A 25,684-nucleotide genomic window follows, 5' to 3' on the forward strand; every position below is an offset into this window, starting at 1 on the left:
AGGACGTCTATGAGATGGTGGCCAGAATGTTCTCTAAGAGGGTAAGAGGAAAAACCTTTTTTCTGGTGGATTGGAAGGGGTTTGGTCCAGAGGAGAGAACTTGGGAACCCAGGGAGAACATCTACGCCCCGCTTCTCCTTAAAAAATTTCTTTCAGGCCTAAAAAGAGGGGGCGTAAAGGGGAGAGTACTGTAGTATCGGCGTCTCTGCCCCCTGACAGGCAGAGGCGCCGTCCCACTTACCGCCGCGCTCCCTGTCCTGCGTCCTCCGGCGCTCCTGCCTCTGTTGCTGCCAACACGCGCAGCTTCCCGGGCACTGTGCTTAGGGCACGCGCTCCCTCCCTCTTAAAGGGGCCGCGCGCCGTCCCAAGGAGTCCCCGGCCAATGGCCGGAGGACCTCCCATATAAAGGGCACTTCCTCCAAAATGGAGGTGCCCGTGCAAGGTTGTAGCTTTGTGTGTTATACTCTGCTTCAGCCCTCAGGTCCCACTGCTAGCCTGACTACCAGTCCAGCCCGCCAGCCAGACTGCCAGTCCAGCCCGCCAGCCAGACTGCCAGTCCAGCCCGCCAGCCAGACTGCCAGTCCAGCCCGCCAGCCTGACTACAAGTCCAGCCCGCCAGCCTGACTACAAGTCCAGCCCGCCAGCCTGACTACAAGTCCAGCCCGCCAGCCTGACTACAAGTCCAGCCCGCCAGCCTGACTACAAGTCCAGCCCGCCAGCCTAACTACAAGTCCAGCCCGCCAGCCTGTCTACAAGTCCAGCCCGCCAGCCTGACTACAGGTCCTGTCCGCCAGCTTGTCTACTCTCCAGCCCGACAGTCTGTCTACACTCCAGTCCACCAGTCTGTCTATGGGCTCTGTCCGCCTGCTTACCTGGAAGCACCTGCCCGTTACCCGTCGTGCCTGCCAGCCAGCTTACCTGGAAGCACCTGCCTGTTACCTGCCAGCTCGCTTACCTAGATGCACCTGCCTGTTACCTGCCGTGCCTACCAGGCAGCCTACCTGGAGGTTCCTGCCCGTTACCTGCCGTGCCTGCCAGCTCGCTTACCTAGAAGCACCTGCCTGTTATCTGCTGTGCCTACCAGCCAGTCTACCTGGAGGCTCCTGCCTGTTACCTGCCGTGCCTGCCAGCCCGCTTACCTAGAAGCACCTGCCTGTTACCTGCCGTGTCTACCAGCCTGCCTACCTGGAGGCTCCTGCTTGTTACCTGCCGTGCCTGCCAGTCCGTCTGCCCGGATCACCCGTCAGCCTGCCTACCGTGCTCATCTGCTGTACCAGTCAGTCCCTGCCTTCTGACCCGTGGGAGTCACCTTCTCTCATACAAGGTCGGTCCCCAGAGTAGCACCTGGTCCCTCTGCTCGGTCCTTCCCTTGTCACGGAGTCGATTGAGCCGCTGTACGACCTTGGTCGGTCTGAGTTGATACCTAGTTACGCCCCTCTGGTCCCTCCTTGCACAGCAGCACAGAGGTTCCACCACCTGGATCCGTAACACCTCACTTATATTATGAATCCCTCATCATATTTTTGAGGGACAAATGTACTTCCAATTGCTTGATGCCATATAATGTTACTGAACTCCCCAGAGTACTATTCAAAGGTGACACATGACTGTAGAAAGGGGGGAACCCTCAACTTCTGGATCTTCTATTATCTATATTTACATTGAGTCCGGTTGTGCGCCTTGGTTTCTTATTACTGTTGGGGGGCAGGAGTTTAGGAAAAATATAACTTCTTGTCTGACTGTCTCCTCCTGTTTTTCCTACTAGAAGAGATGGCAGATGAATTTCCCACCCACCCGTTTGTTTGTTTGTTTGACACCCAAAAAATAATGTGTTGTGTATTCTATTAGGCCATGTAGTTTTGGTTCATGCGCTAATAATCAGGGGCCATGCCATATCCAGAAGTGATGTAATATGATGTTTTATTTCATTGCTGTAAGTGATGGTTTTCAATGTTTTTTTAATAATAAAAAATAAAAAAAGGATAGAAGGATGAGGGCCAGATACAAGGTGATAGTAAAAGTCACATCAGGCGAGCAGTATGAAAACCGCGGAGCCTGGTGACAGAGGTGATACATGTCCGGGTAGAGATGTAACAGTCTGAAGGCCACAGTTAGCTGGTGAAGGTCCTTCTATACTGGTCTAGCAGTGATGGTGGATCTGCTGGACGAGGAGGTGTCCTGTCTTTTAGATGGTTTTAGGGCAACAGTGACAACATGCAAAAGCACGAGCAGCCCTGGATAATCCACGCCGGCAGGATGATAAGATCCGGCGGAAGATGGAACCTATGAGAAGTAAATATAAAGTAAGTGATGGGACTCCATATTACATGATGCTACTGTGCGGTCACTGTGCCGGACGGCAGAGGAATGTTATCATACAGAGGTCAGGGATCATTGTCAGCCATCATACATGTGACAATCCCATCACTGACAGACGACATCTGCTCCACATGAATTATTCTCACTGACATCACACAACATGGAGCTGATTCTCACACTTACCTCGTCTCTTTTTCCCCTTTTCTACATTTTCTGATTTTTCTTGCTCTTTACTCAGATTTATTGCAGATTTTCCTTCTTCCTGAGCTGGAAATTCTGATGAGAGAGTAAAAAATCTCATTAATGATATATTCTTATGGGATCTGCTTTGTATCTTTCCTGTATATAGTAAAATTGCTCTAGTCCTGTCTCCTATAGTACTGGTAATCTGGTATTATATCATAATAGGGCATAATAAGTCCTATATACCACACAAGACCTCATCTGAGGGGCATTAGATGTGTCACTAATATAGAGCAGTGAGCTCTTTGTGTGCCGCCATGTGGTGCATCCCTAATGAGCGATATTCTACTATATGAGATTATGTTTCATTATGATAACGTAGGTAACTGGATACTACAAAGAAATTGACAGAATCCATGAACAAAAAACTGCTGTACAAAATTAGGGAAATAGGGATACAGTACGGGTTCATGGTCAACATAATTGGGATCCATGAAACATGGATGACATAGGAGACCTATTGCAGAAAAACCATCTGGAAATGTTTGAGCCTTGAAGTCAACACTCACATTGTTGGTGCTGTAGACATGTACATACCTGATAATGGGGACGAGAGTGGCAAGATGGTAATATCATCGTCTGTATTAGATACAGGAACCGATTCTTCCTCCCTGTTCGGAAAAAGAAAAACGTGTAAATCACAAGTAATCACAGTATAGAAAGGGGTTGTCTCACTATAAGAACAACGACTATAAGGTCTAATAGGACATATGACTGTCGTGGTGGGGAAGGTCTAGTGCTCAAAACTTTTATAGAGCGGAGTGGAAAATAACTATCAAGAATATCTGGCATGTAATACTACATCTCTACTATAGCGTGGGCAGCAGTAAAAAATGCATGACCGGTCACAATTGTGGGCTGTTATCACCAGCGGTTTCTAAAGTCAAAAGCACAATGGCTGCTAGCCATGGGGCGGTGGATGCTGCATTTGATATTATGGTTTTTATGTCCTTTTTTTTTTTGTTGTGCACATGTATCAGCCTGGAGCTCCCAGTAATGACCCCTAATCTACTCACATTTTTGAGGTGTTTGGGTTGGAAGCCGGGGTAAACTCTGGAGGGGACGTGGGATTCTCATCGCTCATCATCCCGGGAGTGTTGGTACAGAGCTAAATGAGGGCAATAATAAGGTTTTAATTATTTATTTTTCCTTTTAGAGGTCTTTTTTTACATATTTTAGATTTATTGATCACATACTTACTTTACAAAGCCTTTCAGAAGATGATGTAATTTTTAGGGAGAAAAAGCTCTCATTGTTCTCCCTTGTGCCCTCCTCATTCTCTGAGACCTGATGGTTGATTTTATCAAAGTGATCTACAAGACATAGGTAATGAAGTATTATTAGAGGTTGTCAGTATAACAAAATCACCATTTATCACTAGATTACTGGATGTTACAACATAAATCACAGAATGCATTAACAAAAACATGGATAGAGTATGGGCCCATGGTCAACATAATTGGGATCCATGAATCACTGATAACATAGGAGACCTATTGCAGAAAACCATGTGGAAATGTTTGAGCCTTGAATTTAACATTCACATTGTTGGTGCTGTAGACATGTACATACCTGATAATGAGGACGAGGTTGGCAAGATGGTAATATCATCGTCTGTATTAGTTACAGGAATAGATTCTTCCTGCCTGTTTCAAAGAAGAAAAACGTGTAAATCACAAGTAAACGCAGTATAAAAGGGGCTGTCTCACTGTAAGAACACTGACTATAAGGCCTAATAGGACATATGACTGTCGTGGTGGGGAAGGTCTTCTGCTCAAAACTCCTTTTATAGAGCGGAGCAGAAAACAACCACCAAGAATATCTGGCATTCAATACTACATCTCTCCTACACCGTGGGCAGCAGATGTTTGTGCTTGATGCTGGGGTAGACTCTGGAGGGGACTTGGCATCCTCATTGTTCATCATCCCTGTTGTGATGGTACAGAGCTAAATACAGAAAACAACAAGTTATTCATTTTTTTTTTACTTTTAGAGGGGTTATTTCTGAATATCTTGGGTTTATTGATCACATAATTACTTTAGGAAGCCTTTCAGAAGATGATGTGAAATTTAGAAAGTCAAAGCTCTCACTGTCCTCACTTGTGCCCTCCTTATCCTCTGAGACCAGATGGTTATTTATATCAGAGTGATCTGCAAGACATACGTAAAGAAGAATCATTAGAGGTTGTCAGTATAATACAGTCACCATTTATCACTAATATTAATGGGAACCAATGATGACATATTCGGGAAGACGAGACAAACAGTCGCTTAGTCTAGATGATGTCTCATTTTACTTACTGATAAGAAAGCTGGTGTCCACGTCTGACTCAAGCTGAGGAATGTACTCTGGCTTCTGACTTAGAATGTTATCAAAGTCCAAGTCACTAAGGAATGGATGACCCTTGATCTCAAATGCTCCTCCTGGAAAAAGAAAAACAAAAGTGATGTGGATATTTTCAGAGATTTCTCCATATCTGAAGAGTTTATCTTAGTCTGAACTCATGATATAACTGAGCCGATATGAAGGAAATAGACTGAAAGTCTTAGTATGGAGAACTAGAAATGGACAAGCTGATAGAGAAGTGCTGGTCCTCATGGACATGAGTGATATGTCCTTGGTGTTATAAGGGAATATTAATACTATTATATATGTTACCTGTCCCAAGTCTATGCACAAGATTTGTTCTTAGCAGCTCAGTGATGAGATTCTGAGCATCCGGGGGAGGAGCGCGATCACTATCCCAAATTATGTCTCCTGTTGTATAGAAAATAACATCTTTTTAATGGACTGTAATATAAAGCAAAAGAAATAACTAAACCAATGTAACCAGTCAAAGTAAATATCAAATAATTCTACTTACTAATGACAACATTTTTGTAAAGCCTATTAAGGGAATCTCCATCAAAAGGTACACATCCCACAAGAAATTCATGTAGAATTATGCCCATTGACCACCAGTCAACAGGTCTTCCATAGCCTTGCTTCAGAAGGACCTCTGGGGCTGTGTAATACAGGGTGCCACAGACCTGGAAACCAATAGAAAAAGGATGAGATTGATGAAACTATAATTATGACAAGTTCTCGCCATAAAATCGCAATTTAAAGAAAATGAAATCAGAGGAAAAGTTCTCTAGAAATAAAGAACGTAGAGAGAAGACAATACAATGACATTTGTAAAGAACAAGCTGAGTTCTTGTAAGTGTTACCAACCTCTCGATCCTGGAACTCTCTGCTGATGTCCTGTGCCAATTCCTTATAGGTGTTGGTTTTTGGTATCATTAGACCAAGTTTTGAAAGCCCAAAATCGGTGACTTTAATGTGTCCCGAAGATGTTATCAGGAGGCTGTGAAAGAAAAGATGGTTTTAGCCTCACTCACAATGTGATATTAAGTGATAACTTTACTCCCTTTATTATAATACAGGGGGCACTTACTTCTCCGGCTTCAGGTCTCTGTGCACCACACCGTAACTATGCAGGTATTCCAAAGCAAGAACCGCTTCTGCAAAGTACAAACGGGCCAAGGGGACAGATAAATGACCCCTGGTGCTTAGAAGGGTCCCACAGTCTCCACCTATAGAAGAAAGGAAATATGAGCGGTGAGGGGTTAATACAGCAGATCACCATGATGTATAATGAGAAGTGAGCGGAGACATTGGGGCAGGAGAGAATATAGAAAGATATAATGTATAGTGTCATAATATTAGTCTGAAGTCATGGAGAAATGTCCTCCATGTAACTAATAACATAAAGTGATGTGACATCTACAGCTGGAGATATGGACATACTCAGTGCGGACATACAGAGGAGATCACACAGATCAATGACTTTCCGGGCATCTTGGTATTAGATCACCTATAGTAAATGCTCTGTGGGGATGTAACCGTTCACATGGACAAGTCTTAATGATATGAGGTGATAAGAAGAAAGCAGACATGGTCTGAATATAATACAATGTAGGTGTCTTACCTCCTGCATACTCCATGACCATACACAGGTGAGATCTAGTAGGAAATGAGCAGAGCATGGAGACCACGAAGGGACAATCTGCGAATGTTAAGATGTCCCTCTCCTGAAAGGCCCATTCCACTTTCTGTGGAGTATCCAGATTCTGCTTAGCCAATTTCTTCATAGCAAAGATCTGTTGGGAGTCTTTATGGCGCACTAAGTAGACGGCACTGGAGAGAAGGAGAATCCATGGGTTATAATAAATCCTTATTAACAGTCCGTCATTATATGATCTTCTGTCCTAATGTTTAATACTAGAAGTCCAGCCGTCACTAGAAATCCACATCTAGAAATCCATGAAATATTACTACATAGATCACCCATGGGAGGTGTGCACAATGCCACGTCTGCCGGGGCCCTCACCCCAGCCAATCAGTCTTATCAGCTTCACAATGGAGCCCCAAAAAAAGTGAAGATCGGCCAGAGGAGCCGGAAGCTCTGATGGAGGGGGCAGCATAAGGACAGATGAGGGTCTCGGACAGGCGAGGGTAATGTATTATATTATTGGAATCTCTTTCCTTAACAGTTTGATTTGTTACAGATCAGTTTGGTCATCTCTATATAAAAGACCTGCATAGTGACATTTAGATGTGGACAGTGATGTGGACTCATATCGTTTCCCTATGATAACACTGAATGGCAGAGCACAGAGGCAGAAGCATTGTCATAGGGAACCCTGAGAAATGTGGATTATGGTAGCACACGCTGAGGAGACCGGAGCAGCGGCAGTACAAGGTTGGGGTCGTTATGCAGTTTGCATGCAAGACTATGTGGGTGCCATTATAGTATTTGGAGGGCTATATGGGGGCCATTAGACTGTTTGGAGGGCTAGGTGGGAGTTAATATACTGTTTAGAGCTATGTGGGGGTTATTATACTGTTTGCAGGGCTATGTGGGGGCAATATTACAGTTTGGAGGGCTATGTGGGGGCCATGATAAAGTTTGCAGGGCTAGGTGTGGGCCATTATACTATTTGGTGAGCTATGTTGGGGCCATTATGCAGTTTACAGGATTATGTGGGGGCCATTTTAGTATTCGGGGGGCTATATAGGGGCCATTAGACTATTTGGAGGGCTATGTGGGAGTTAACATACTGTTTGGAGGGCTATATAGATAGGGTCATTACACTGTTTGGGCGCTATGTGGGGCCATAATACTGTTTGCAGGGATGTGTGGGGACATTTATACTGTTTGGAGGGCTATGTGGGAGTAAATATACTGTTTGGGCACTATGTGGGAGCCAATACACTGTTTGGAGCTATGTGGGGGCAATTATACTGTTTGCAGGGCTATATGGGGTGACTATACAGTTTGGAGAGCTAGCGTGGTTCATTATACAGTGTGGGGGCCATTTTACATTGTGGAGGGTTGTGTTGGGCTACCATACTGTGTATAGGATTGTGTAGGGGCCACCATACTGTGTAGAGGGGAGTAAGGGTCGGGGCCATCATACTGTGTTGGGGTCACTGTAGGGGTATTATACTTTGTGGGATTCAGGGTAATGTAGGGTCATCAAACTATGTGTCTAGAGGCTGCTGTGAAAGATCTCACTGTGGGGGGTATAATACTGTGTTTGGAGTTCACTTTTGTTGGCATCATACTTTATGGGGGCCATGAAAGTGGTATCTTAATGCATAGGAACACTAAGGGGCTTCAACTGGAGGAAAATTATTATGCAAGGGCTACACCGTTGTAGGTTGTGCTCTTCTGTGACCCTTCTGATTATTCAGTTTTTTTAATTTTTGGGAGAGGCCCAATTGGGATTTCTGCTATGGGGACCCATGATTGCTATGCATGCCCCTGGATGGGTACTTACCGGGCATTCCAATGAGGGGGCTGTACATTCCAGTACAGACAGGACTTCTTGGGCCAGCTCTTTAAGAAAAGCCAAATCACCATTTTGAGATTTTTTTTCAGCCTATAAAGAAAAAAAGAAAAAGTAAAATCCTGAGTTTATGAGAAAGGGCACAATGGAGGCGGCCATTGTATGTGACATCTGCTTCTTTGTCTGCAGATACAATGTCTACATATCTGGGGATTCATCATAATTTACACTGGAGGAAAGAAAAAGCTTCTATCCCACTATTATTATCTTTTATTATAGAGAAGTTTTGTGCGGAGCGTCCGCCATTTACCTGGTATAGTAATGTCCTGATGTTGTAATGTAAATCCATCAGATAGTCTGAGGTCAGATGACGTTGTCGGTGTTTGGACAGGCAGTCCCTTACTAGCTCCACCATCAGCTGGTGAGTGAAGCTAAGGATGCCATCGGGTGGTAGAAGCTCAATGTCAGGGCGATTATTGATAACAATCCCCCATAGGGCTTGTACCTGAAGATTGTCCAGAAGTAATTCAGCCATAGCTAGAAATTGCAAGTGCGATCAGTCACTATGGAATAGCGAGAAACTGCAAGTGCGATCAGTCACTATGAAATAGCGAGAAACTGCAAGTGCGCTCAATCACTATGAAGCCAACAAAGGCACCCGTGATCCAGCGTACATTGTATAAGTAGGGACTGTGAGCCGTGATGTCATAATGGGTGACCATTATCAGTGATGTCATCACGGAATCTTGTGATAGAATCTTAATGCTGAAAAAGCGGCAATGTTGAACATACACTAATGATATACTACGTTATATTATGGGGAATATTGCATATATATTTAGTACCCGACGTGTTTTTTCACCATAGAACATTTAAATCACTGGTTGCAGAGTTTACTATTAAAAACTATAGAAGAATTAATGATATGTGACCTAAGTGGTAAATCCTTTACTTCATTAATATTAATCGTTGTGTCTCTGGAAAGTTCCATCCTTTACCATGGGGGGGCTTAGGTGGTGATCGTGCAGCTGCAGGAGCGGAGAGCCGCTGTCAGAGCCGGCCAGACTCCCTATAAAGATGGTTTATTACAGAGGACTGACAAATCAGAAAAAGACGAAAAATGCATGACACAAAGTGATATATTTATTATAATATACTAAACCTATGGCACAGATCAGCTCTGCAGCGGAGGCAGAAGCCTGAAAATACTAATATCCAGCCCTAGTTACTGGGGAAATCAGAAATAATAAACGCGTATTATAGTAGTGAAATGTCCCACTCTTATGTCTTTATTGTGAAATAAATAAAAGAGAAAGAAAGAAAAAGCAAGTTTGAAAAATTAAAGTCCCTTCCAGTACAAATTGCTGGTTCATACCCCACCATAAATCAGCCTGTATCAGTCCTATATATGTAATGCAGTGATATTATGCAGACATGTTGAACTATGCAGCCAGGCTCTGATCCATGCTGCCTGCGGACTGGGCAGCATGAATCAGAAGACAGGTTCCCATTAAGAAAGGGTCTGGCACCAGCATCGGTGTATTATAAGGGATAGAAATCTTAGCGCTTTATGTAACAGTTAAGAAACTCACAATTTGAAAGACATTTTGTGAGTCTACGTCAATGGGATTTACAACAATTGTACAGATTGGGGAGACGTTAGGTGCAATTGGTGCCCAACAAACCTTCCAAAGACACTTGACAGTAAGCCCTAGTGGAGCTGTAATCAGTCACACTCTTACAATTAGTGGATATAGAACTTAAAATCTTTATACAACTTTGCAGGATTCATTTTTATTGTTTATTTTCTTGCTAAATGCAATATAAAGCATTTTTTAAGACAGTTTTCATTAAAACAAAATTCTACTGTTTTACTTCTGCAGGCTGTTTGTAAATCTTTTATCTGGCTGAGTGATCTACAAAAATGATACAAATCCGTCAGAGACTGCTCATTCCTGACGGCTGTCTCTGCTGTTGTCTTCCGTTCTCTCCATGGTCGAGATAGCAGCTTAGAATGGTTCGTACACACATTGTGGGGAAGTGACAAAGCATCTACAGTCTTAAGGAGGGCAGAGAAACAGGCTGTGGACAAAGAGGAAAACACTTGTATAAACAATAAGTTCAGGATAGAAGCTGTGCTGATATATTAGTGAAGGTCACAGAAACCTAGATACACACAGAGATCACATCCAACATGTATTACTGGGAGAGACACTAATACAAGAGAAAAATCTGAAACTACATGCCCCCATACACATTTCATGAAAATGAGCCAACAATGATTCCTCAGATGTATATATCTATAGTGACATGTAAAAGTTTGAGCACCCCTGGTCAAAATTACTGTTACTGTGAACAGTTAAGCAAGCTGAAGATGAAATGATCTCTTAAAGGCATAAAGTTAAAGATGACACATTTCCTATTTTAAGCAAAAAAAAAAAAATTACATATATACATATACAGTACAGACCAAAAGTTTGGACACACCTTCTCATTTAAAGATTTTTCTGTATTTTCAGGACTATGAAAATTGTACATTCACACTGAAGGCATCAAAACTATGAATTAACACATATGGAATTACATACTTAACAAAAAAGTGTGAAACAACTGAAAATATGTCTTATATTCTAGGTTCTTCAAAGTAGCCACCTTTTGCTTTGATGACTGCTTTGCACACTCTTGGCATTCTCTTGATGAGCTTCAAGAGGTAGTCACCGGAAATGGTCTTCCAACAATCTTGAAGGAGTTCCCAGAGATGCTTAGCACTTGTTGGCCCGCTTTCGCCTTCACTCTGCGGTCCAGATACAAGATGGTATAGATACCAGACATATAATGTAATATAATATAATATATACATGGTTGGGCTCTGCCGGTTCCATCATTAATCACGTAACCATGAGGATGCACTTTGCACACTTGTTGTCATGTGCCAACTAGAGAGTCAGCCACGTCCTACAGTGTTCTAGTCACTGACACTAGCTGTCACTTGACTACAAGTATGACTGTGCTGGAACCAGTAGAACCGAATCCTAACGGAGATATATATATCTATCTCCATCTCATTAAAAAAAATATATATATGGGAGGCATGGGAGAAGGTCATGTGGTCAGATGAGACCAAAATAGAATTTTTTAGTATCAACTTCACTCACCATGTTATGATGAGGAAGAAGAAGGATGAGTAAAACCCTAAGAACACCATCCCAACCGTGAAGCATGGTTTGGGAAACATCACACTTTGGGGGTGCTTTTCTGCAAAGGGGACAGGACAACTGCACTGTATTTAAAGGAGGATGGATAGGGTCATGTATCATGAGATTTTGGCCAACAACCTCATTCTCTCAGTAAGAGCTTAGAAGATAGGTCGTGGCTGGGTCTTCCAGCATGACAATGACCCGAAACACACAGCCAGGGCAACTAAGGAGTGCCTTCGTAAGAAGCATTTCTAGGTCCTGGAGTGGCCTAGCCAGTCTCCAGACCTGAACACAATAGAAAATCTTTGCAGTGAGCTGAAACTCAATGATGCACAGTGTCAGAGAAATATTAAGAAAATATTAACAATTTCTCCCAAACCTCTCTTCCCTCCTCCCCTATAGTAATTGTCAAAAGAGAAGAGCTGACACTTGACCAGTGTCATGAGAAGTGCCTTGTAAGGAAATGCTAGCACCAAGGGTGCTACCAAACCCAATTAACACAGGCTTGCGATAAATTTACATCTAGGTGAGAAGGTTGTATTCCCAGGACGTCAGAAGGAACGGACCGGAGCCGACACGAAATATGGAATAACAAAAGTTCCATATGTCCGATAATAATGGGGCCCATATTTTTAGTGACCGGGTCAGCTAAGGAACAATATGCTTATTTTTTCATAGCCGTAAGCCCCTCCAGTGAGTTGTGGCAAAAAAGTAACAACATAACAGATTGCAGCTATATCGTGCGTGGTCTCTAAAGGAAGGTAAATTCATAACGGAAAATATGGTATCACTTTCGGGCTTCTGCGGTCAACCAGCGATAAGTTATCACAAAAGCCAGATATTTTAATAAAAATGTGAAGGCTGGAGCCCAGTCCACGTGATGTCATCCCAGGGGCTGTGTGGGCAGTTCTTCCCCTTCGGCATAAAAGACCCCACTGAGGATGGACCAGTATTCATTGCCGGGAGTATATATTTATTATAGCAAAGGATCATATTCGATAACGGTCAAATCTGAAGTGCCTCCCCTCCACCTATACGGAATCGTCTCAGCGATCTTTATAGTAAGTCTTCTTTAATCCATATTATTTTTTGTAACTGCATATGTATTGTATTGTACCTTTTTGTAAAATCCTTGTATATTTGTCCTAACACTGCCTCCCTTTTGGATTAGATATAAAATTTAATAGTTCTGTTTCTTTTGCTCTGTAATCGTTCCTCCCCCGAAGCCATATACACTATGAGAAAGCAGGTGTCCGACCAGGCCTGTATTATAGTTCAAATCTGACCGGTGGTGGCAGCGAATAATAATTATTGGGCTATTGTGAAGCTGGCAGTAACCGTATGGGGCGTATAAACATATTCTATGCGCTGGAATCCGAAGGTGTGACGCCATACGCTTTCTGCTCGCTTGCCGATAGCTACGTAGGGAGTAGTCGGGATCGTGTGCGCACGGATCCCTGACGAAATCCTGACAGAGTGACGGCAATGGTGAGATATTTTGCGATCTCCCCGGTGTCGTCCCTGACGGTCCTTACAAATTGGTGGCAGCGGTGGGATATTGTGTGATCTCCCTGGTGTCATCGCTGACAGTCCTAACACACAGAAACAGCCCCAAAACTTGAAATATCTGGAGAATATCTGTATGGAGCAATGGGCCAAAATCCCTGCTGCAGTGTGTGCAAACTTGGTCAAGAAGTACAGGAAACGTCTGACCACTGTCATTGCAAACAAAGGTTTCTGCACCAAATATTAAGTACTGTTTTTCTATTGTATCAAATACTTACAGTGGGTACGGAAAGTATTCAGACCTCTTTACATTTTTCACTCTTTGTTTCATTGCAGCCATTTGATAAATTCTAAAAAGTTCATTTTTCTTTCTCATTAAAGTACACTCTGCACCCCATCTTGACTGAAAAAAAAACAAATGTAGAAATTTTTGCAAATTTATTAAAAAAGAAAAATTGAAATATCCCATGGTCATAAGTATTCAGACCCTTTGCTCAGTATTGAGTAGAAGCACCCTTTTGAGCTAGTACAGCCATGAGTCTCCCTGGATTTGGGGATCCTCTGCCATTCTTCCTTGCAGATCCTCTCCAGTTCCGTCAGGTTGGATGGTGAACGTTGGTGGACAGCCGTTTTTAGGTCTCTCCAGAGATGGTCAATTGTGTTTAGGTCAGGGCTCTGGCCAGTCAAGAATGGTCACAGAGTTGTTCTAAAGCTACTCCTTTGTTATTTTAGCTGTGTGCTTAGGGTCATTGTCTTGTTGGAAGGTGAACCTTCAGCCAAGTCTGAGGTCCAGAGCACTCTGGAAGAGGTTTTCATCCAGAATATCTCTGTAATTGGCCTCATTCATGTTTCCTTCAATTGCATCCAGTCATCCTGTCCCTGCAGCTAAAAAACACCCCCATAGCATGATGCTGCCACCACCATGTTTCACTTTTGGGATTGTATTGGGCAGGTGATGAGCAGTGCCTGGTTTTCTCCACACATACCGCTTAGAATTATCACTAAAAATTTCTATCTTCATCTCATCAGACCAGAGAATCTTATTTCTCATAGTCTGGGAGTTCTTCATGTGTTTTTGAGCAAACTTTATGCAGGCTTTCATAGGTCTTGCACTGAGGAGAGGCTTCCGTCGGGTCACTCTGCCATAGAGGCCTGACTGGTGGAGGGCTACAGTGATAGTTGACTTTATGGAATTTCTCCCATCTCCCTACTGCATCTCTGGAGCTCAGCCACAGTGATCTTGGAGTTCTTCTTTACCTCTCTCACCAAGGCTCTTCTCCCACAATTGCTCAGTTTGACTGGACGGCCAGGTCTAGGAAGACTTTTGGTGGTCCCAAACTTCTTCCATTTAAGGATTATGGAGGCCACTCTGCTCTTCGGAACCTTGAGTACTGCAGAAATTCTTTTATAACCTTGGCCAGTTCTGTGCCTTGCCACAATTCTGTCTCTGAGCTCCTTGGGCAGTTCCTTTGAGCTCATGATTCTCATTTGGTCTGACATGCACTGTGAGCTGTGAGGTCTTATATAGACAGGTGTGTGCCTTTTCAAATCAAGTCCTATCAGTTTAATTAAACACAGCTGGACTCCAATGAAGGAGTAGAACCATCTCAAGGAGGATCACAAGGAAATGGACAGCATGTGACTTAAATATGAGTGTCTGAGCAAAGGGTCTGAATACTTATGACCATGAGATATTTCAGTATTTCTTTTTTAATAAATTTGTAAAAATTTCTACATTTCTTTTTTTTTTTCAGTCAAGATGGGGTGCAGAGTGTACTTTAATGAGTAAAAAAATTAACTTTTTAGAATTTACCAAATGGCTGCAATGAAACAACGAGTGAAAAATGTAAAGGGGTCTGAATATTTTCCATACCCACTGTATTTCATGCAATAAAATGGAAATTAATTATGTAAGAATCATACAATGTGATTGTCTGGATTTTTTTTCTTAAATTATGTCTCTCACAGTTGAAGTGTACCTACAATAAAAATGACAGATGTCTCCATTCTTTGTAGGTGGTGTGACAGTCACTGGTGTGATATACAAGGGAAGGTTAGTCTCCTGTGTGAGCTGAAACCTACTAAATTTCTGCCAGCATGTTATATGCTGGGGGTTAACTCTCTTAAAGGGTGTGGTTTTATGGGAATGGCAAAGAGTGGGAGGCCATTCCCCTACCTCCCCTCAGGGTGTGGCTGAGCAGGGTTAAATGCGCAGTCATTTTTTTTTTCTGTGTTTGGAGAGGCAAGGTCTCCAGACTGGAAAGTTCTAGCCTCAGGTGGGGCCGAAGGCTGTGTTACCACCAGTAATGGCGAACCCCAAACTCCTGTGGACTATGCTGTTGTTTATCTTTTGTTTTGTCGTTCTGCCAGTAAGGCTGTGTTTATTTTACTTAACCTGCAGAGCTTTATGCCATTTTATAAACCTGCAGAGGAACCCGTGTCCTGAGTCTACTTCTGAAGAAGCAGAGTGAGTCTTCCTACCACTGTGGGAAAACTTGCAAAATCGTGAATGTATCAAACACTTATTTTCCCCACTGTAGTAGCACCCCCTTTTGAAATTATCACAGCTTGTAAACAGTTTTTGTAGCCAGCCAGAAGTATTTCAATTCTTGTTGGAGGGATTTTCATCCATTCCTCCTTTGAAAATTCTTAAAGTTCTGTGAGATTCCTGGGTTGTCTTGCATGCACTGCTATTTTGAGGTCTAGCCACTGATTTTCAATGACCTTTAGATCAAGGGGCCCATTGTAAAATCTTTGGCTTGTGCCTTTTTGAGGTGTCTGTTGTAAATTTTGACGCGTGTTTAGGATTATTATCCATTTGTAGAAGCCATCTTCATTTCTACTTCAACTTTTTTTTTTACAGATGTTATGTTGCATCAAGAATTTGTTGAAATTTCATTGATTTAATTCTTCCCTCTACCTGTGAAGTGTTCCCCGTGCCATTGGCTGCAACACAACCCCAAGGCATGATTGATCCACCCACATGCTTAATGGTTGGCGATATTTTCTTTACCTGAAAGATCATTGTGGCCAAAGAGTTCTATGTTAACCTCATTGGTCCAAGGGTTTCCAAAATGCACCAGGCTTGTTTTGATGTTCTTTTGCATACTTCTGGCACTGAATTTTATGGTGAGGGCACCTTCTCCTGCTTTGTGTGCCTTCTCCATTTTCATTTTCAGAGTGCTAGGCAGCTGCTTAGAAGGACTCATGACTGTGCTTTTTGGCACAAGGTTAGAGGGGGCTGGTTTTTATAAAGCTGGGAAATCTGCATCCCCTGGCCTTTCCTAACGATGATAGTGAACAAGCCATAGCCCTAACAGGCTAATTAAGGTCTGAAACCTTGGTCAAAGTTATCCGAGCACACAAATCTCCAAGGGTGCCTAAACTTTTGCATCGGTCCATTTTCCTTTTTGTAATTTTTAAAATGTAAAAGATGAAAATATATATAATTTTGCCTAAAATTCAAAGGAAATGTGTCATCTTTCACTTTAGGCCTTTTAGAGATCATTTAATCTTCTACATGCTTAACTGTTCACAATAACAGTAATTTTGACCAGGGGTGCCCAAACTTTTACATGTCACTGTATGTATATTAATATATGTGTATATATCCCTTTTCATGTGCCCAGGGATCTGTATGCTGTGCATGTACCCCGTGCAGCAGCAGAGCAGGCAGAGGAAGGAGGAGCGGAACATGCAGCACAGGGGCTGCGGCGGTGAGTGAGTCGGCATCTCTGGGGAGGCAGAAGGCAAAGACATCAGCGTTACATATATCCCTTCTCACCTGCATCTATTAACTAAACATTTATTATCACTTTTATGCACCCGTTAACTCTTACATTACATTGTATTGTCTTTCTCTGCAGTTACTGCCATAGATTTATATTTATATTTTTATTCATGGCTATTTAATATCATTGCTTCTATATTGTACAATGTTGCTTTATCATCTACAACTAATATAATGCTCTTTATCACCATCTTGTGGCCTTTTTTGAAAACTACGCTCCCATTGTGCACATGCTGTACTAGACTAGCTTTGCAATTCTATATAGAGGAGAGGAGCTAGAGACAGAGCTCCTCCCTCCTCCTCCTCCATCTACATAGAATCTGATCAGTAGCAGCTGCCATCTCCTATCTCAGTAATGAGAAAGTCTGTCTTCACTGAATACTGAAGTATATTACAGGATAACTGTGAAAGAGACTGGCTGTTATGATATCTCCCTTGGACAGCACACAGAGACATTAGGGATTCCTTCTCCCTTATCTCTCTGTAGCACACCCTCTGAAGCAGCACAGAGTACATTATACACCAGTACTATGTAGTGTAGCTGTGCATCCAGCATTAGGTGAGATTAACACTGGACAGCAGGACAGTTCTGTGCTTTTTTGCCTCTTACTGTAATTCTTGCTTCTTCCCTTTCCTTTCTGTATAAATTTTAATACATTTTTCTGTAATGGTTTCCTCTCACCATATCGCATTTGCAGAGTCTCTAAGGTATTAGAACAGTTAAAACACCCCAGAAGTGACCCCATTTTGGAAACTCAAGAGGTGTACTGACCATTTTGATCCTAAGCGTCTTAAAGAAAATAAATGCATGGCAAATGAAACAAAGTGAAAATGTTATCTGTCCCACTAAGGCTTTATTTTTAAATATTATGGACGGTGTTGTAAGTGACATTAACTTATTACGATTATAGTAAGATCAAATGTATACAAATTTGTTTTGTTCTATTTGCAGAATAAAACTACATTTTCGTCTCACCATATTCTGTGAGTCACAACTATTTTATTCTTCAGTTGATGGCGCTGCATGAAGGCATATGGCTTCCGGGACGAGCTGTAGTTTTTATTGCTACCATTTGGGGGAGTATGTGAGATTTTCATTGCTTTTTCCTTTGTTTTTATTTCTGAGACAATCTGACAAAATAAAAAGAAAATTCTAGCAACACACAAAAAAGGAACTTACTATGATTGGAAGTGCATTGAGGTGAAGGGTACATTGCTGGAAAAGGGAAAAAAAAAAAAAACTCTTTAAATCTCTTAGTTTGCGAGTGTGAACGAGCTGCGTGTGTCCGGAGCGTAAGTGCGAACGAAAGTAAGTGTGTGACTTGTTTTTCAGTGACTTTGGATTCAGGGAGTTTGGAAGGGAGGACTTAGGACTGAATTGCTGACTGTATTTCATTCTTTCTTTACTTTACTTTTTACTTAATTAATCCACCTGACCTACTTATCTGATTCCCCCGTCCATACTTGATACTTAACTGATCCCCCGCCGATATCTAATTGATACACTTGCACATCCCTAATTTATCCCCGTCCATACACCTATATATAAATAATTGTGTTTTGTACTTGTATATATATATACTGACTGTATCCCCATATTTAGAATGACGTCCATGTTGGCCGGAGCCGTGCAGTGTACATCTTGCGCAATGTATGCATTCTGTGAGCAACTGCTCGAGGATCCATACTGCTGCGAGAGATGTGAGCATATCGTGCACTTGGAAGCCCAAATTCTGGATCTAAGTGCTCAGATAGCGGTACTGAGGAGCACCGACAACATGGAACGGAGTTTGCTGCTCACCGAGCAGACACTCAATGGGTCAATACTGGGGGTGGAGCATAGAGGGGAAGTGCAGGCTGAACAGGCAGGGAGCTGGATAACAGTTAGGAGGGATAGAGGGAAGAAGTATAGGAAGGCTGGTTCAGAACCGGCATTATTGGAGCACGACAGATCCTCTGACCGCCGGGGGAGTGTATGCTCCAGTAATGAGGGGGAGGGGGGAAGTGTAGGGCAGGCAAGACAGGTTCTGGTAGTGGGTGACTCTATTATTAGGGGGACAGACAGGGTAATCTGTCACAAAGACCGGGATCGCCGAACGGTGTGCTGCCTCCCTGGCGCTCGAGTCCGGCACATCGCGGATCGGGTTGACAGGTTACTGGGTGGGGCTGGCGAAGACCCAGCGGTCATGGTCCACATCGGCACCAATGACAAAGTGAGTGGTAGATGGCGGGTCCTTAAAAATGATTTCAGGGACCTAGGTAGGAAGCTTAGGGCAAGGACCTCCAAGGTAGTTTTCTCAAAAATACTACCAATCCCGCGAGCCACACAGGAGCGCCAACGGGAGGTGAATAAGTGGCTAAAGAGTTGGTGCAAGGCAGAAGGGTTTGGGTTCATGGAGAACTGGGCCGACTTCGCGGTCGGCTACAGGCTCTACCGTAGGGACGGGCTGCACCTCAATGGGGAGGGTGCAGCGGTGCTGGGGAAGAAGATGGCTAATAGGTTGGAGGAGTTTTTAAACTAGAGATGGGGGGGGGAACCAAGGAAATAGGTGGGATGTGAGGCAAGCAAGGGGGAAGGGGAGAAGTGAATATAATGAGGGTGGAGAGGGGGGTGGGGATAGTACAGTTAGATCGTTAGAGAAGAATAGGATGCTAAATAACCCCAAAGTTTTATCTTGCATGCTGACCAACGCAAGAAGCCTGACCAATAAGGCGGATGAGCTGCGGGCGCTTATATCGGAGGAGAGGTATGACATCGTAGGTATAACAGAGACTTGGCTAGACGATAGCTACGACTGGGCGGTAAATTTATTAGATTATAGTTTATTTAGAAGGGACCGGAAACAGGGGAAAGGCGGAGGAGTCTGCTTATATGTAAAGTCACGTCTAAAGCCCAGACTAAGGGAAGATATAGGAGAGGGAGAAGAGGGGGTCGAGTCCATGTGGGTAGAGATAGAGGGGGCAAAAAATAATAATAAAATATTACTGGGGGTCTGCTATAAGCCACCAAATATAACAGAGGAGAATGAGAATCTGCTATTAGCACAAATAGACAAAGTAGCAAAACATAATGAAGTGATTGTAATGGGGGATTTCAACTACCCGGATATTGACTGGGAAACAGAAACCTGTAGATCTCAGAAAGGAAAAAGGTTCTTGACAAATATTAAGGATAATTATCTCTCCCAACTAGTGCAGGAACCAACGAGAGGGAAGGCCGTGTTGGACTTAATATTGACTAATAGGCCTGATAGAATAACTGAGGTACAGATAGGGGGGCACCTAGGTAATAGCGATCATAATATTATCGACTTCAAAATGCCCTTCAGTAGGGTTATCAATAAGGGAACAACTAAAACATTAAACTTTAGGAGGGCGAAGTTTGATCAGCTGATAGAAAACCTTCAACTTATTGACTGGGACAAAGTTCTTAATCAAAGGAATACGAATAGTAAATGGGAAACCTTCAAAAGAATTCTGAATACTCAGTGCGAGAGATATATACCGTATGGGAATAAAAGGGCCAGAAATAAGAGGAAACCAATATGGTTGAACAAGAACGTAAAAGGGGCGTTAAATAGCAAAAAGGAGGCATTCAAGAGATTAAAACAGGAAAACAGTAAGGAGGCACTAATGTGTTACAAGGAAAAAACGAGAACCTGCATAAAAACAAATAAAAATAGCGAAGGAGGAAACAGAGAGACGTATTGCTAGGGAAAGTAGATCAAATCCCAAACTGTTCTTTACGTATATAAATAGTAAAAGGATTAAATCGGATAATATTGGACCGATAAAAAGTGAGGAAGGCAAAATCATAGAGAAAGATGAGGATAAAGCTAATCTATTAAATAATTTTTTTTCGACAACTTTCACAAAGGAAATTGAACTAACAGGAGAAATGAGAAGTGACAAGCTTAATCCTCCACTAAGTATGACTAATCTAACGCAAGCTGGGCTACAGAAACGCCTCAGTAACATTAAAATAAACAAATCACCAGGACCTGATGGCATACACCCACGGGTACTAAGGGAACTAAGTAATGTGATAGACAGACCGTTATATCTTATATTTAAGGACTCTGTTGAGACCGGGTCTGTGCCACTTGATTGGTGACAGGCGAATGTAGTGCCAATATTCAAAAAGGGAGCGAAAAGTGACGCCGGAAACTATCGGCCGGTGAGTCTGACGTCCGTTGTGGGCAAAATTTTTGAAAGCTTCATTAAAGAGGCAATTACGGAGCATCTTGATGCTAATAATCTTTTAATCCCGAACCAACATGGATTCATGAGGAATCGCTCCTGCCAAACAAACCTGATTGACTTCTACGAGGAGGTTAGCTCTCGAGTAGATCAGGGGGAACCAGTGGATGTCGTGTATCTCGACTTCTCAAAAGCGTTCGATAGCGTGCCACATAATAGGTTGGTATACAAAATGAGAATGATGGGGCTGGGGGAAAATGTCTGCAAGTGGGTAGCTAACTGGCTAAGGGATAGAAGGCAGAGGGTGGTTATAAATGGAATATACTCAGATTGGGTAAGCGTCACTAGTGGGGTACCACAGGGGTCTGTACTAGGCCCAATGTTATTTAATATCTTTATTAACGACATAGTCAACGGGATAAATAGTAAAATATCAATATTTGCAGATGACACAAAGTTATGTAAAACAATTAATACAAAAGAGGACAGTGCAGACCTACAGAGGGACTTGGATAAGCTGGGTAGGTGGAGCATTAAATGGCAAATGAGGTTTAACGAGGAGAAATGTAAGGTCATACATATGGGAAGGAAAAATGGAAGTCACCAGTACTCACTGAATGGGAAATCATTGGGGAATTCAGAGATGGAGAAGGACTTGGGCATCTTGATTGATAGCAAACTAAATTGGAGTGCCCAAAGTCAGGCCGCTGCTGTAAGGGCAAACAGGGTAATGGGATGTATCAGAAGAGGTATAGCTGCAAAGGAGGAGAACATTGTTCTTCCACTGTACAAAGCACTGGTCAGACCACACTTGGAATACTGTGCTCAGTTATGGGCCCCAATATATAGAAAGGATATAAACGAGCTTGAAAAGGTACAAAGGAGGGCAACAAAATTAATAAGGGGAATGGAGGGACTGCAATACCCAGAGAGGTTGGCAAAACTAGGACTATTCAGCCTGGAAAAGAGAAGGTTGAGGGGGGACATAACAAATGTGTACAAATATGTTAGGGGACAGTATAGAGACCTTGCCAGGGATTTGTTCAAAAGGAGGGATATTACGGTAACAAGAGGGCATTCACTAAGACTGGAAGAGAAAAGGTTTCAGCACCAGCATAGGAAGGGGTTCTTTACGGTAAGAGCAGTGAGAATATGGAATTCACTGAGTGAGGAGACGGTAATGTCGGATTCACTACACCAGTTCAAGTGGGGACTGGATGCATTTCTAGATACCAGGCAGATTTCAGCGTATACTTAAAAATAAAATAAAATAGTAGGTTGATACAGGGATTTATTCTGACTGCTGGTTTCAGAGTCGGGAGGGAATTTTTCCTCAGGTGAAGATTGGCTAAATCATTTGGAGTTTTTGCCCTCCTCTGGATCAACTTTAGCAATTATAGAACTAACAGGTCGAACTTGATGGACGCAAGTCTTTATTCGGCTTTACAAACTATGTTACTATGTTACTATATTTGATGCAAAACGTGGCAGTCTTTTGTTCCTTGTATTTTTGTCTGGATTTAATATGTGGATTTATTAACCCCTTTACCCCCGAGGGTGGTTTGCACGTTTATGACCGGGCCAATTTTTACAATTCTGACCACTGTCACTTTATGAGGTAATTACTCTGGAACGCTTCAACGGATCCCCCTGATTCTGAGAATGTTTTTTCGTAACATATTGTACTTCACGATAGTGGTAACATTTCTTCGATATCACTTATGTTTATATGTGAAAAAGAAATGGAAATTTGGAGATAATTTTGCAAATTACCTCTTCAGAGAAAAAGAGGACTTGAACTCTATAGCGCCACCTATTAGAAGCAGCAATCCTACAAGTCACAATCAACCCTTTAACGAGTCGTGCAATATGACTTAGGATATTAAATTCCCAGAGGAGCCTTGCACGGCGAATAGGCCTCCTTACCTTGACATGCCAGAGCTGGTGTGTCACTCTCCATAAGGAGAAACGTTACCCCTTAGAGATAATTTTGAAAATTTCGCAATTTTCAAAATTTTAATTTTTATGCCCTTAAATCAGAGAGATATGTCACACAAAATATTTAATAAATAACATTTCCCACATGTCTACTTTACATCAGCACAATTTTGGAACCAAATTTTTTTTTTGTTATGGAGCTATAAGGGTTAAAAGTTGACCAGCAATTTCTTATTTTTCCAACAAAATTTACAAAACCATTTTTTAGGGACCACATCACATTTGAAGTGACTTTGAGGGGCCTTTATGACAGAAAATACCCAAAAGTGACACCATTCTAAAAACTGCACCCCTGAAGGTGCTCAAAACCACATTCAAGAACTTTATTAACCCTTCAGGTGCTTCACAGGAATTTTTGGAATGTGGAAGAAAAAAATGAACATTTAACTTTTATCACAAAAATGTTACTTTAGACCCCAATTTTTTTTATTTTCACAAGGGTATCAGGAAAAAATGGACCCCAAAATTTGTTGTGCAATTTCCCCTGAGCACACCGGTACTCCATATGTGAGGGAAAACCACTATTTGGGCGCACGGCAGGGCTCGGAAGGGAAGGAGCGCCATTTGACTTTTTGAATGTAATATTTGCTTGAATAATTAGCGGACGCCATGTTGCGTCGCCTAATATAGTGAACATTTTGAACCCAGAGGGACGAAACAGAATTTAATAACATTAGGTCATCATATTGAATAAGTTGTCATTAGTCTTGAGCGCAAGTGAAGTGCTCGATACTGGAGTTTGCATTGGGTACTCAGGTATGCACCAAGTATCACGGGTGCTCGTGACATGCTCGAGTCCCCGCTTCGCATTTTTCACGGTTTTTAGACACCCAAAAAAAAAAAACATGCGGGGATCGCTCTTGCATGGCAGACAATCCCCGCAAGGTTTTTTTGGCTGTATAACAACCGCAAAACATATGGGGTGGAGACTCGAGCACCCGATGCAAACTCAAGTAGCAAGCACTTGTGCTCAACACTAGTCGCCATATCGTCGTCATTTTTTTTTCTTTACTTTTGAAAAAATCTGAACCCCAACCCTAATACAACCCCAACCCTAGTACAACTCTAACCCTAACCCTAGCACAATCCCAACCCTAGCCCAACCCTAACCCTAGCCCAACCCTAACCCTAGCCCAACCCTAACCCTAGCCCAACCCTAACCCTAGCCCAACCCTAACCCTAGCCCAACCCTAACCCTAGCCCAACCCTAACGCTAACCCAATCCTAACCATAGCCCAACAATAACTCAACCCTAACCCTACCCTAACTTTAGCTCAACCCTAGAGTTTATTTTTTACGCCGTTCCTCCTGCAGTTTAATTGATTAGACGACTTTATTCTTCGGGTCGGTGCGATTACAGCGATATCAGATTCATATTGTTTTTTTATGATTGGCAGCTGTCACACACTAAAAGACGCTTTTTTTTTTTTTTTTTTAACAAAGACTAGTTTTTTAATCGCTATATTTTGAGAGCTATAATTTTTCCATATTTCGGCCGACAGTCATGTGATGGCTTGTTTTTTGCGGGACAAGTTGACATTTTTATTGGTACCATTTTCAGGCACTTGACATTTTTTGACCGCTTTCTATTCCGATTTTTGGGAGGCAGAATAAACAAAAACCAACAATTCCGGAATTGTTGTTTTTTTTTTTTTTTTTAATGCCGTTCTGCGTGTGGTAAAATTGATAAAGCAGTATTATTCTTTGGGTCAGTACATTTACAGAGGTACCACATTTATAACTTTTTTTTATGTTTTGGCACTTCTACACAATAAAAACTACCTAGAAAAAAATATTTTTTTTGTATCGCTTTATTCTGAGAGCTATAACTTTTTTATTTTTCGGCTGATGGAGCGGTATGGCGGCTTGTTTTTTGCGGGACAAGATGACGTTTTCAGCGGTACCATTTTTATTTGCATTAGTCTTTTTGATCGCGTTTTATTGCATTGTTTGTTTGGCGGTATGATGATAAGGCATTGTTTTTTGTTTAGTTTTTTTTTATATTTTTACAATTTTTTTTCATTTTTTTTTCACTTTCTCACACTTTTCTTACTTTTTTCACATAGTCTTTTTACATTGTGAAGGCTACATAGGTATTCCTCTGGGGAATATTACTGCAGGGGGTTAATTATCCCTGATAAAATGCTGCTATAAGGGAATTTGCAATGCACTTTATTGTCAGGCCCCCTAATTGAGGAGGCCTGTGAGGCCCTATATGCTGTGTCCTGGAGATATATCCTTTAAAATACCAATTAGGATTATTAATTCCTCTGAGTGAGGTGGATGTATCAACTTAAGTAGGGGATCTATGGTGCCCCATTGTTATTATAGAGTGTCTTTTTCTATGCTTTGTGGACAAAAGTGTACTATTCCCTTTATGTATTATGCTATGGTGATCCTATCTGGATACGTCCAATCTTCTGTTATTCGGTATTCCTGGGTTGTATTAATGGATTTTCAAGACACCCTCACAGAGTAAATAATAGATTGGGGTGATTTATATATACAGGTTCGGATCACATGCCTATATTTTAGGTATTTTTCTTGTTACTAGGTATTTGTTGTTAGACTCTTAATAGTTTTTAACGCCAATATT

The 25,684-nt window shown here is 42.2% G+C and overlaps 1 protein-coding gene across 7 annotated transcripts in view; it reads right to left on the reverse strand.

The window, feature by feature from the left end:
- Positions 1 to 8,387: 8,387 nt before the first annotated feature.
- Positions 8,388 to 25,684, reverse strand: part of LOC141161531 (translation factor Guf1, mitochondrial-like) — a 78,838-nt gene continuing 61,541 nt past the window's right edge. For 4 of the 7 annotated variants that reach the window (XM_073646493.1, XM_073646511.1, XM_073646455.1 and 1 more), the window contains exons 10-11: positions 17,867 to 18,021; positions 10,283 to 10,479 (exon numbers count right to left, since the gene is read on the reverse strand). The gene's annotated coding sequence lies outside the window, so the exon portion shown is untranslated. Of the gene's footprint in view, positions 8,491 to 10,282; positions 10,480 to 17,866; positions 18,022 to 25,684 lie in introns of those variants that run through there. The other 3 variants (XM_073646484.1, XM_073646463.1, XM_073646473.1) reach the window with 2 other exon arrangements.

Source organism: Phyllobates terribilis, unplaced genomic scaffold, assembly GCF_046119375.1.
Source record: "Phyllobates terribilis strain yellow unplaced genomic scaffold, ASM4611937v1 Scaffold_1__5_contigs__length_1240528914, whole genome shotgun sequence".
Lineage (NCBI taxonomy): Eukaryota > Metazoa > Chordata > Amphibia > Anura > Dendrobatidae > Phyllobates > Phyllobates terribilis.